The following is a 12,608-nucleotide window of genomic DNA, read 5'->3' as shown; positions in this document are numbered from 1 at the left end:
TTTTTGGAACATCTCAAGACCATATCTGAGGTTCTTGGGGTATCTCAGATTAAAGGCATAGAACAGTCCCAACAGATAGCAGCAGACCCCCAAGATTGTTGAGGGCAGTGATGCCCTTAATCACAATACCTACATCAGTAGGTTCATTCATTGAGTCCTCTTGGTTCTGCAGCAGGTAGATCTTCATCTTCATCATCACCTCCTCTGTCAACTTCTCTTCTACTCTGACAGGTGCACCAGCAGCTTCCTTCCTGCACACATTGTGAAGATAATTGTTTAGAGCTCACTTTCAGGCTAAATGTTACAAGACACACAGACACACATTGAGCAATCCTAGCTGTCTCCACACATGCAGCCCTGGGCATAATCTTGAACCAGTTGGACCAGACATGCAACGGATGCAACAGCCATTCAGCCAATGTCACAACCTCATTCTCTGGACATCACTATGCTGTTCCTTTGCATGTGATGGTCTCATCCACGATGACATTAAAACGTCAAAACATTTATTTTACTAACTTGAAAGTCCTTGATCTTGACACTATCTTCTTCCAGATGGTCGATGAGACATCGGATGATGACCTCTCGTGTTCGTTGATTGGGGATTCCTCTCTGCAGAATAGAAAAATAATTATTTGAACAATAAAGAAAAAGTATGACTGCACTTTCATAACTAACATAAACTTTGGCAATACAATTGTTTCCCCAACCCAGTTTTAGCAACGGAAGCTGGGAGACTGTCCTTTGTAGCTATTAAGACATACATTTAGAAATGAATAATCAGGAGAGAGAGTTGCAGGGGATAAAGATGAGTTTAGCATAAATTAATATAGTAATTATTGTCATTAGCCAGGTGAAATATAATTAAAGCAGTTAGAGTAAATGAAAGTTTCATACCTGAAGTACAATACTCATTTGTGCCAAAACTGCCCTTCTTGGACTGGAACATGGACAGTAGTTTGGGGGTATAGAAGTCCAACATTGCCATACATTTTGGCTCAAGATTCAGTGTGGTGATCATCCTGAACTTTGCACTAACCTGGAAGACAGAGATGAGGGGAAGAGAGTAAAAAAGAAGACATGTAGATAATAATGTAGGCCTATACCTGTGCATTTTATCTTCATTGTACACACCATTGTATGCAGCTGTGCATAGCTTGTAATAAATGCAAAAAGTCACAATGACTAGAGGGCTTGCACATTCCCCTCACTGTAACCTTAACTAGCTGCAAACCTTTGTAAAGAACATAAGTTATACCCAATACATTTGTGTAGCCTATATGCACAAAGATACAGTAAATCTACTTACCAATATTTGCAAACACTCTCCAGGTTTCTTGTTGAAGAAGATGTGTGCTGCTGCTGTTTGTTGACAGAATGTTCCAGTAGAACTTTCCCATGAACCCTTGTGTACAATTTTGAATCTTAGTTTTATCTACTCAATTGTTTAAGTTGTTGTGAGAGATGAAAGATTATTAAGTTGGAATGAATAATAATTAAGGGTCTTTTTAAATTGATCCATATAAGTACTCCATACTCAAATATTATGAAGGAAAATTACCAAAACAAATTGAGTATAATTCATGAATAAAATCAGTTGGTCAAATACTAATTTATTCTCATGAAATTAACTCAAATAATATATGTACATCTAACTCAAAAAGAACAGTTGGATTTTTACTCATTTTGTTTGGTGTGACCTACTCAAACAATCACATACATGATATTCAGTGATTTTATTGAGTAAATATAACTTTTTCTAATAGTGCTATTTACTCGGTCACAGAATTCTTTCTTAGAGTGTAGAGTCCCATGTGTTTCTCAAATGAAAACGGACCTTTCCATGTCAAGCCGAGTCTAACTAACCTGTTAGGCCGGGAGCCAATTCTGAAATTGGCACAAATTGGTACCACCCAAGGTGACCGTACGTTTTTTATATTTTCGTCTTCGTACATGTCTCTAGTTTACATTTTGGTATGATAACCCTTTCTGAGACCCAGCTTAATTGATGTTATCAGCCGCTAGAGTCGGTCTCCCATCGACTTTCTATACAGGAGGAAAATACCCAGAAAAGTTTTTTTTTTCTGGGTATTTAAGTGGGATGTGAGGGGTCTAACTAGGGGTTTGTTATGATGCTGAATCCATTGCAGGCATTTGTTTTGCACAAAAAACATTCCGTGGGCTAGAAATGGCCTCAGAAAACAATACACGTCTGCGACATTCGGGGTCGCCACAGCGGACAAATCAAGTTGGGCTCCCATCGACTTTAGTGATGAAAAGTGATGAGTCATCACTTTTCAGAGTTTTGTGGGTGCTGTGGTGACCCCGAAGGTCGCCGACTCGGGCGCCCTAGCTAAATCATTAGAGCATGCCCTGAGCTACATCTGTGCAAAATGTTGCACTTTTAGACTGATTAGCACGAGAAAAAAAACCCTAAGGCCTCCAACTAACATGAATACTCACCCATACGTGTATTGTTTTCTGAGGCCATTTCTAGCCCACAGAATGTTTTTTGTGCAAAACAAATGCCTGCAATGGATTCAGCATCATGACAAACCCCTAGTTAGACCCCTCACATCCCACTTAAATACCCAGAAAAAAAAACTTTTCTGGGTATTTTCCTCCTGTATAGAAAGTCGATGGGAGACCGACTCCAGCGGCTGATAACATCAATTAAGCTGGGTCTCAGAAAGGGTTATCATACCAAAATGTAAACTAGAGACATGTAGGAAGTAAAAAATGTAAAAACGTATGGTCACCTTGGGTGGTACCAATTTGTGCCAATTTCAGAATTGGCTCCCGGCCTATGTGTGATTGACAGGAGAGATGATCAGAGGAGCAGAGTTTTTACCGTCAGCAATAACACATGGACTGAAGTATGGGTAGAGTTTCTCAGTGAAGGAGCAGCCAGTGAAAGAGTAGAGGTGAACTCTGGCCTCCACATCATAAAAGGAGACCAGACCCTCCTCATAATCCACAAACACTCCCACTTTCTGGACCTCATCTCTTACAGCGAGGGGGACAGCAGGGTCAGCATTAGCCTGGTACTCATTTCCATTCCTCAACCTTATAGACCAGTAACCATTGTTGGGGATCAGTCTGATGCTACCCTGTAGATGGACTCTCTGGCCACTCCTAAAGTCCAGCCAATCTTCCCTCTAACCTGAACCTCATAGTAAAACCTTCCTGAGGAGAAGCTTTCTCTTCCTAAGACACAGGGACATAGAGAGAATCTCTCTTTGTTGTCAGGCAGATTCATCCTTACGTTTCCACAGCTCACTTGTTTTCCATCCTCAGACAGGATGAGGTTAGGATGTGCAGTATCAGGATCCAGAGTAACATCCACTTCGTATTGCTGCATCCTCCTCAGCTCAGCATCATGCAGGTTCTCCACCTCTTGAAGGAGTGTCATCACCAGCTGAGCCACAGCCGTCCCCACATATGAAGATCGAGGGACATTGATCTTTGTCCAGTCCTTGGTGGGTGGAGGAGTGCTGATGGATGTGGTGTTCTGGGGGAGGTGGAGGTGGTCTTCAGTGTGTGGCTGTTTCAGCTCAGAGATTCTCTTCTCTAACTGAGCGATTTCTAGTTGAAGTTCTTCAATGAAACCTTCAGCTTGCTTCTCTGTTGTTTTCTGCTCCTCTTCGATGACATTAATGAGCTCAGCCTGGCTTCTCTCAATAGAGCTGATCAGAGTAGTGAAGACCTGCACACAGCCTGCTATCTCTCTGTCTGCATCTTTCTTACTGAGCTCTATTGAGTGTTGGAACCCCTGAATCTTCATGTGTCTCTTGTGTATCATATGCTGAACTTCAGCCACAGCCTTTCTTTCATATTCTATTTTCAACTTGTGAACCCTGAACTGATCGGCCATCTCTGCGAGAACTTTATTAACAGCTAATTCAGGTCTCTTCTGGAAGGCTTTGTTACACAGTGGACACTTGCACACATCCTCAGTGTTCCAGTGCTGTGTGATGCAGGAGTTGCAGTAGTTGTGTCCACATGGAGTGGTGATTGGATCAGTGAACACATCCAGACAGATGGAACACAGGAACTGCTCTTCAGACAGGAGAACGCTGGCAGACGCCATTTCTACAAAACTGAAAATAAAAGTTAAAATAGTTTAGTTTGTTTTCCTCTCTCTCTCTCTCAAATGTATAGTTATCTCCACTTGACCAGGGAGTATGGTGTTTGTGCCCTTGTCCATCATTGTGTCTGTGTCAAGCAGCAAATCTGGGGCACCACTGGACTGACATGCATGAATGACTGTGCTTGCCAGACAAAACACTTTATTTTCCTTGGGTGTCATGGTGACAACTCGAGAAAGTTTGTTTTATAGGGCATAAAACAAACTTTCTGCTACTACTCCTCCTACAGATTTGGTCAAAAACTCACAAATTGGTACACACCAACCTCGCCTACCAGGCTTTCTGGGGGAAAGCTTGGTATTCGTTCACAACAGGCCGTTTGGTTTCCGCCTAACGCAGAAACCACTAGAAGAAGCGACGTCGCTTTGATTTGGTTCCCCCCGTTTGTTTCCCCAATCCCTATTAAAATGCTCGAGTAGCCTAGTGTAGGCTTGCCAGTCGCTACGAGTTGGACTAAAAAAAAGTTGCATATACCAAACAAAAATTTCAAAAGCAAAACTACTCTGCATCAAGGAGTTTATTAGGTAGGCCCTAAAAGTATGTCCTTGAGCGCATTTTTTGGGTTAAAACTGTTTGCGGCTGGATAGTTCCGGCCAAATTGTAGTCTTTGAGTACTACAACATGACGTGTTGTGGTTTCCGCTCCAGACCGGTTACAACCCCGAATAGTGAAGTGATCCCAGACTAGGTACACACCGTCTCTTAAGTCATGTGATCTTTTCCTTTCTGATTGGCTATGATTGACCTCAGGGACGTGCTGGGCCCCTGATTCAGCCCGGGAAAAAGAGTTGTAGAGGCCCTCATTGCTATAGCGCTGCTGCTACTCAAAGATTTGCCATTTCAGATCATGACAAGTGACAAGCCAGTGCATGGGCCAATTACATGAGTTATATTTCGTTGTTGTCGGGTGGAAACATTGTATGTCCAAAACCGTTTGTTTGTTATCAATTTAAAAATGATTTAAACTAGTGAAAACAGCCGATCTACAAGCACACAACACCTCGCGGGGTGCGAGGCGTTGTGTGCTTGTAGATCTGCTGTTTTCAGTATACTTTTGTGCGACGGCCTTGTATGATGAAGCAGGGCTTTGTGAAGAAATCTACAAATTTGAAACTTGGAGATACGAGGTTTCTGCCCAACAGTGACGAACGAAGGCCGACATTTTTTTATTTCATTTTTTTTCCTAATGGCCGGCCTGGACCGGCCGGGAATGAACCGGCCGTTCGGGAGTTGTCCCGCTTTTCCCAATGGCCAGCACGTCCCTGATTGACTTCCAACATGTGCCGGCCCTGGAAAGCCAATCTTCCTCCCCCCAAACACAGGCCAAATGTGTTGGTACAGATAACAAGATCAAGGTTCATTCTGTAGGCTAATTAATGGACAAGTCGTGGTTTTTAAGGGAAAAGGGTTGGACACGTTAGACTGAAGGGGACGAATTATCGTGTCTGGATACATTTTCAATGTAGGCAGGGGTGTCGCACCAAATTCTGGGCCCTGGGGTACAAGGATTCACTGCGGGGCCCCCGTGAATGTTCTTCATAGGGGGAGGGGGTTTAAAAGGACAACTTTAGTTTTTTACAACAAGGGTTCATATTTTAGATTGTAAGTAAAGAATATAAAAGATGAGTGTTAAAATGATTTCATTTACTTCTTTCTATTGTTTTAGAGATTCTTATTTCAGTGGTTGGGGGCATGTCATTTTACACAGAATAAGCCCATTCCCAAGATACAACGCAACCTTTTATGGTTGATGTGACTTATGGGGGCTAGAAGTGTTACTGTAAATAGCAATAAAGAAACTGCTGGCTTATTGTGTCTAAAAATACATATTTAGCCACTTGTACGCATGCCCCCATGCGTACGCATGCCCCACATTTTAGCACGGTAAATGCGATAAAACAATAGAACGAAGCAAATGAAAACATTTTAACACTCAATTTTTCTTTTCTCCAATTAAAATTTAAAATATGAACCCTTGTTGTAAAAAACCAAAGTTGTCCAACCCATTTAGACTGGGAACATACAAGCTCACAGCGCGGCACTCGGCAGCTTGTAGATCTGCTATTTTTGAAAAATCGTGAACATTTGTGAATATTTCAAATCCTTCAAAGGTTTTTTGCGCGTGTCTTGCACGCGCAAAATTTTGCACAGATGTAGCTCAGGGCTTGCTCTAATGATTTAGCTAGGGTGCCCGAGTCTGCGACATTCGGGGTCGCCACAGCGGCCAAATCAAGTTGGGCTCCCATCGACTTTAGTGATGGGAGTGAAGTTTTGTGGGTGTTGTGGTGACCCCGAAGGTCGCCGACCTAGCTAAATCATTAGAGCATGCCCTGAGCTACATCTGTGCAAAATTTTGCACTTTTAGACTGATTAGCACGAAAAAAAAACCCTAAGGCCTCCGACTAACATGAATACTCACCCATACGTGTATTGTTTTCTGAGGCTATTTCTAGCCCACGGAATGTTTTTTGTGCAAAACAAATGCCTGCAATGGATTCAGCATCATGACAAACCCCTAGTTAGACCCCTCAGATCCTCCTTAAATACCCCAAAAAATAATCTTTTTCTGGGTATTTTCCTCCTGTATAGAAAGTCAATGGGAGCCCATGTTTCAGGCATTAAGGGGTTAATAATAAAAAATGCTCAATGGATATCACTGGTCATCCTCTTGAATCCTTAAGAGGTGACCCCAAGCTACAAGAATCAGTTGAGAAAAAAACTTTTACAGGCGAATCCACGTTCACCCCCATTTTTCCCGGACTAAAGTTTAGCTGTACTTGAACAACCGTTCCGGGCTGCCATATCCAGCCGTAGAAACGGGGGGAAAGATATAATGGACTTCTTAAAATAAAGGTATCATGCCTGTTGCTAAGGTATGGCAACATGAGTGGTGTCTTGCACGCGCGCGAAGTTGCCATACCTTAGCTTTTTTCTGAACTGACACCACTGGACACAGCAGGTGAACATACTTATAGCTAATCAGCACATAGTGGCAGCAGTGGTGGAAAGTAACTAAGTACATTTACTTGAGTAATGTAACCTACTTAACCACTTTTTACCTGCATTAATGTCTAAATGATATAAAATAATATGTTCTTTGTGTTTCTGCCATCAATCAGATGCTCTATCAAGTTGAGATAGTCATAGAATTGTGCACAAACAATGAATAATAACTGGTACTTAGTTTCAACAACACTGACTGTGTGCTACTGCCCTGTGCACGCTGCTGACACAACACTGTCCTCTAGTGACAACTGGCAGTATAAGAGCTTGTTCTAATAATATCAAGATTAAGTACAGAGTGAAATGCCAGGTTTGTTAATTATATGACAGTTAAATATCTTAAAACACGAATTGACATGAATCCAAAATACACTGACGATTGTGCTGTCAAACAATTAAACTATATGGACTGAACACATTATGACGCAATATTTTATGCTTTAAATATAACAAAAATAGCAGATATACAAGCTGCGCTGCGAGCTTGTAGATCTGCTATTTTTGAAAAATCGTGAAAATTTGAATTTTGACCCGATTCTATAAGTGTCTTTTGAATCTTTCTAAGATTTTTGGAAAAAACCTATGTTTCTATGTCAGCAATCTGGCCAGCCATCGTCAAAGAAAAGGTCCTTTTCACTTCAACTGGAGCTCAGTTAGTCTGTTCTTGAGAGACTACTATGTCAGTGGTTCTCAAACCTTTTCATGTGAAGGACCCCCAAAATGATATTTATTTGGCCACGGACCCCCATTTCAAAATATCTAGTTCCAGGGACCACCCAGAAGCAAAATTTGAGTTACAAACGTTTGCTTTGAAAATACATAAATATTCAAAGATTTGCACACATTTTCACGACTTTTTCAAAAATAGCAGATCTACAAGCTTGCAGCGCGGCACTCGGTGCCGCGCTGTGAGCTTGTATATCTGCTATTTTTCACTGGTTAAAGCATTCAATAATTCTAGGTCTAAACACATTAAGGAAACAAACTGAAAACAGCTTCATGTCCATCTGTAAGGACAGACCTCAGTGAACACAACGATTGTCATGGAATTATTAAAGGTATATTCAGTGATTGTATTCCATTCAAATAAAAATATAATTGGTACATTTTCCATTCATTCTCCTCACTAGAATGTGTGCTGACCATATAAGGACTTCCACCATGGCCCGTGTTACGAGCATAGCTAGATAAGGTTTTCAGAGGTGGCCAGCCAGTCCTCGACCAATCAGGGTAGAGTATGGCCGTAGTTATGTTATGATGTTTAGTTATGATGGTCAAAATAATAAGTATTGAGAACCACAGACGCTCTGAATTAAGAACGTCTGCTAAATGCCTAGACTGTAAACTACTGAACTCATAAAATGCCACAGTCTGGTAGTAAATCAGTATCATACATATCCTGAAGCTGGAGACGTAGGCCTACCCATATTCAGTGATTGGGTCTAATGATCAAAACGAGAACATTATAATCGTGTACACAATCTATAAAAAACTAAACATTTCCACGCTGTAAGGCCAGTAAGGGACAAGATGACCCCCGGCCACTTTCACTATCACTGAATACACCTTTAATGATGAAATGACGAAGTTACAAAATTAGGTTTTATTCACAAAGTTTAAAGAGAACATTAACAGATTACAGTTGCAATAAATCAGAGGTAGGATAATACTCAGCTGTATATATCATATCAGAGGTAGTTAAGAGGATAATGGTCAGCTGAAATAAAGCCACACTTTGTTGGGCTGGTACTTATTTTGTATTGTTTATTTGGATCCCCATTAGCTACTCTTCCAGGGGTCCACACACATCTATTACATTACAACACATTAATACGCTTTACAGTACAAAAAGAAAACTGTTTAAACACTTTAAAATATAACCAAATGTAAGGAATAATACAAAATAACAATAATAATAATTCATCTAGATTATATGGTATAGTACAGGGGTCTTCAACGTTTTCAGGCCAAGGACCCCTTAGCTGAGAGAGAGATGAAGCAGGGACCCCTTAGCTGAGAGAGAGATGAAGCAGGGACCCCTTAGAGAGACAGATGAAGCAGGGATCCCTTAGCTGAGTGAGAGATGAAGCAGGGACCCCTTAGCTGAGTGAGAGATGAAGCAGGGACCCCTTAGCTGAGAGAGAGATGAAGCAGGGACCCCTTAGAGAGAGAGATGAAGCAGGGACCCCTTAGCTGAGAGAGAGATGAAGCAGGGACCCCTTAGTTGAGAGAGAGATGAAGCAGGGACCCCTTAGTTGAGAGAGAGATGAAGCAGGGACCCCTTAGCTGAGAGAGAGATGAAGCAGGGACCCCTTAGAGAGAGAGAGATGAAGCAGGGACCCCTTAGAGAGAGAGATGAAGCAGGGACCCCTTAGCTGAGAGAGAAATGAAGCAGGGACCCCTTAGTTGAGAGAGAGATGAAGCAGGGACCCCTTAGTTGAGAGAGAGATGAAGCAGGGACCCCTTAGCTGAGAGAGAGATGAAGCAGGGACCCCTTAGCTGAGAGAGAGAGAGAGAGAGAGATGAAGCAGGGACCCCTTAGCTGAGAGAGAGAGAGATGAAGCAGGGACCCCTTAGCTGAGAGAGAGAGATGAAGCAGGGACCCCTTAGCTGAGAGAGAGATGAAGCAGGGACCCCTTAGTTGAGAGAGAGAGAGAGAGAGATGAAGCAGGGACCCCTTAGCTGAGAGAGAGAGATGAAGCAGGGACCCCTTAGCTGAGAGAGAGATGAAGCAGGGACCCCTTAGTTGAGAGAGAGAGAGAGAGAGATGAAGCAGGGACCCCTTAGCTGAGAGAGAGATGAAGCAGGGACCCCTTAGCTGAGAGAGAGATGAAGCAGGGACCCCTAGCTGAGAGAGAGATGAAGCAGGGAACCCTTAGCTGAGAGAGAGATGAAGCAGGGAACCCTTAGCTGAGAGAGAGATGAAGCAGGGACCCCTTAGCTGAGAGAGAGATGAAGCAGGGAACCCTTAGCTGAGAGAGGGGGGTTGGGTTTAGATCACCATTTCTGATTCCCCAGCGCAGCACGGCTGCAGCTTCACCTCTCCAAGAGAAGGTCAAAGGTGGAGAAAACAATGTGTCTGACTGTCACCTCATACCATAATTATCTCTGTCCTCCTCTCCACATAACTCTCCATACCTCTCACTCCCGTATTTGTGTTTAATTGAGTAAATCAGAATTGCGTTGTACAGTCAAATGAATTCACCTCCATATGAGGGGAAACACAAGGACATTGTTGCCATTATTCCCCAAATACATTTGAAATATTATCAAACTAGAAGCAGTGCTCCTCTGAGCACAGGTCTCCACCAGGCCAGGCGTCCTGGTGGTGCTACTGTATAATAGGCCAATGTAAAAAGGATGGCATGTGTTCTTCACCAATCTTAGACCTTTCATGGCAGGCGGACGCTGCATGGATGATATGAGACATTGTGTTCCAAAAATGTGATTTGCTAAAGTCTACCTGCTGGTGGCGCTATAACAGGCCAATGTGAAAAGGGTGACCTTTCACTCTCTGCTCTTCTCCCCCTCCAAAGCTCTTTGCTGAAAATAGCCGATCTACAAGCTCACAACGCCTCACGCTTCGAGGCGTTGTGAGCTTGTAGATCTGCTTTTGTTGGCTGCTAGGGTTCAAGGGTATGGATATGGATGCTGTAGGGTTTAATCCTCACTGACTGACAGCTGACAAATCAACAAGGTTTAAGTGCACAGAGCAGGGCTTCCCAAACCTGTAAATATTATTTTCATCTGAGGCACCCCTTCATCATTTTCACTCCCAACAGCTTATATTTATGCCATAATTTTAGTGATTATGTTGAAAACGTTGAGATAACAGCCATTTTGGTTAGAACTGATTGAAAATAACCTTGTACTTCAAGTTTAAAATGATACTAAACATGCTCTTGTGTCCAAAATTATTATCAAATGATCTCGTGGCACCCCAGGGTGCCCCGTCACCCACTTTGAAAACCCCCTGGCATAGAGGGTAGCATCACCACTGTTGTGGTTAGAGCATGGGTATTGAACTGGCGACTCCGTGGTCAAAGGTGGAGAAAACAATGTGTCTGACTGTTACCTCATACCATAATTATCTCTGTCCAAAACCTCTCCACATAACTCTACATACCTCTCTGTCCATTCCTCTCTGCCTCTCAGCCCCCCCCCCCCCCCCCCCCTCCCCACACACACACAACCCCCCCCCCCCACACACACACACACACACACACACACACACACACACACACACACACACACACACACACACACACACACACACACACACACACACACACACACACACACACAGCTGTCAGTCAGTGAGGATGGGTTTTGATATTAACCACTTGAACCCTATAGCATCCAAATCCATATTCTTGAACCCTAGCAGCCAAAAATAGCAGATCTGCAAGCTCACAACGCCTCGCCTCGCAGGGGGGGAAGGGGGATTGTTATCATGGTAAACATGACATGTGGATCCCTAGCATCCTTTAAAATCGCCCTGAAAAACCACTTACAGGCAGCAGCCGTTCACAACTGGTAAAAAAAAACTAACCTAGCCCAGCCCTACCCTCCCCTGCCCCTTCTTTGTATATACTTACTGTTTGTTTAGACTTACTGTTTCTTTTTTGTTCTTTCATTCTAGTTTCTTTACATATCTACTGCATAGTACTGTGTTCTATCCGTCTGTCATTCAATGTTATATGAGATACTTAAATGGTTTTCTGTGGAAATAAGCTTAGTCTTTTCATGGATCTCCTTTTAGTTGACCTTGTACCAGTGAACTGTACCTTTTCCTATGCAAACTGACAATAAAGTCTTCAATCAATCAAACAAACATGTCTAGAGTTGAACACATGTGATAGCCTTGCACAAAGTGGTAGCTTTATGGGTGCTATCATGCATTTTAGTTTGGGTCTCATGCACTTACTAATACACCAGAGGTCCTCAACAGGGGGTCCTCAGAGTTACTACAGGGGGTCCTCCAAATATTTGTGTGATAGAAACTTTTTTTTCTCCCTTTTTTATATTCCCATTTGAACGCTAGTGTCCATATTCTGATTACTTTAGCCAAAAATAGCCGATCTACAAGCTCACAACGCCTGGCACTGCGAGGCGTTGTGAGCTTGTAGATCGGCTATTTTCAGCAAAGTGCTTTGGTGTAGAGGGGAAAATGAGCAGACTAAGTACAGAGTGAAAGATCAAAAGTTTGAATATTGACGGTTAAATATCTGAAAACACAAATTTAGATGAATCCAAAATACACTGATGATTGTGCTGTAAAACGATGAAATCTATGAGCAGGTTGTGGGGGTCCCTGCTTCATCTCTCTCTAAACTAAGGGGTCCTTGGCCTGAAAACGTTGAAGACCCCTTCTATACACTATACCAGGGTTCTTCAACTTTTTCAGGCCAAGGACCCCTTAGTTGAGAGAGAGATGAAGCAGGGACCCCTTAGCTGA

At 42.7% G+C, this 12,608-nt stretch overlaps 1 pseudogene across 1 annotated transcript; it reads right to left on the bottom strand.

Annotated features, from left to right (window-relative positions):
- Positions 1-2,804: 2,804 nt before the first annotated feature.
- On the bottom strand, positions 2,805-3,874 carry LOC308299090 (zinc finger protein RFP-like; annotated as a pseudogene). The gene has a single exon. The product of its transcript is annotated as a zinc finger protein RFP-like (transcript).
- Positions 3,875-12,608: the final 8,734 nt, after the last annotated feature.

The sequence above is a fragment of the Nannobrachium achirus genome (assembly GCF_963921795.1).
Source record: "Nannobrachium achirus genome assembly, chromosome: 15".
In the NCBI taxonomy this organism is placed as follows: domain Eukaryota; kingdom Metazoa; phylum Chordata; class Actinopteri; order Myctophiformes; family Myctophidae; genus Nannobrachium; species Nannobrachium achirus.
Note: the sequence above shows the minus strand (reverse complement) of the source record. Positions and strands in the feature narration are given on the sequence as shown.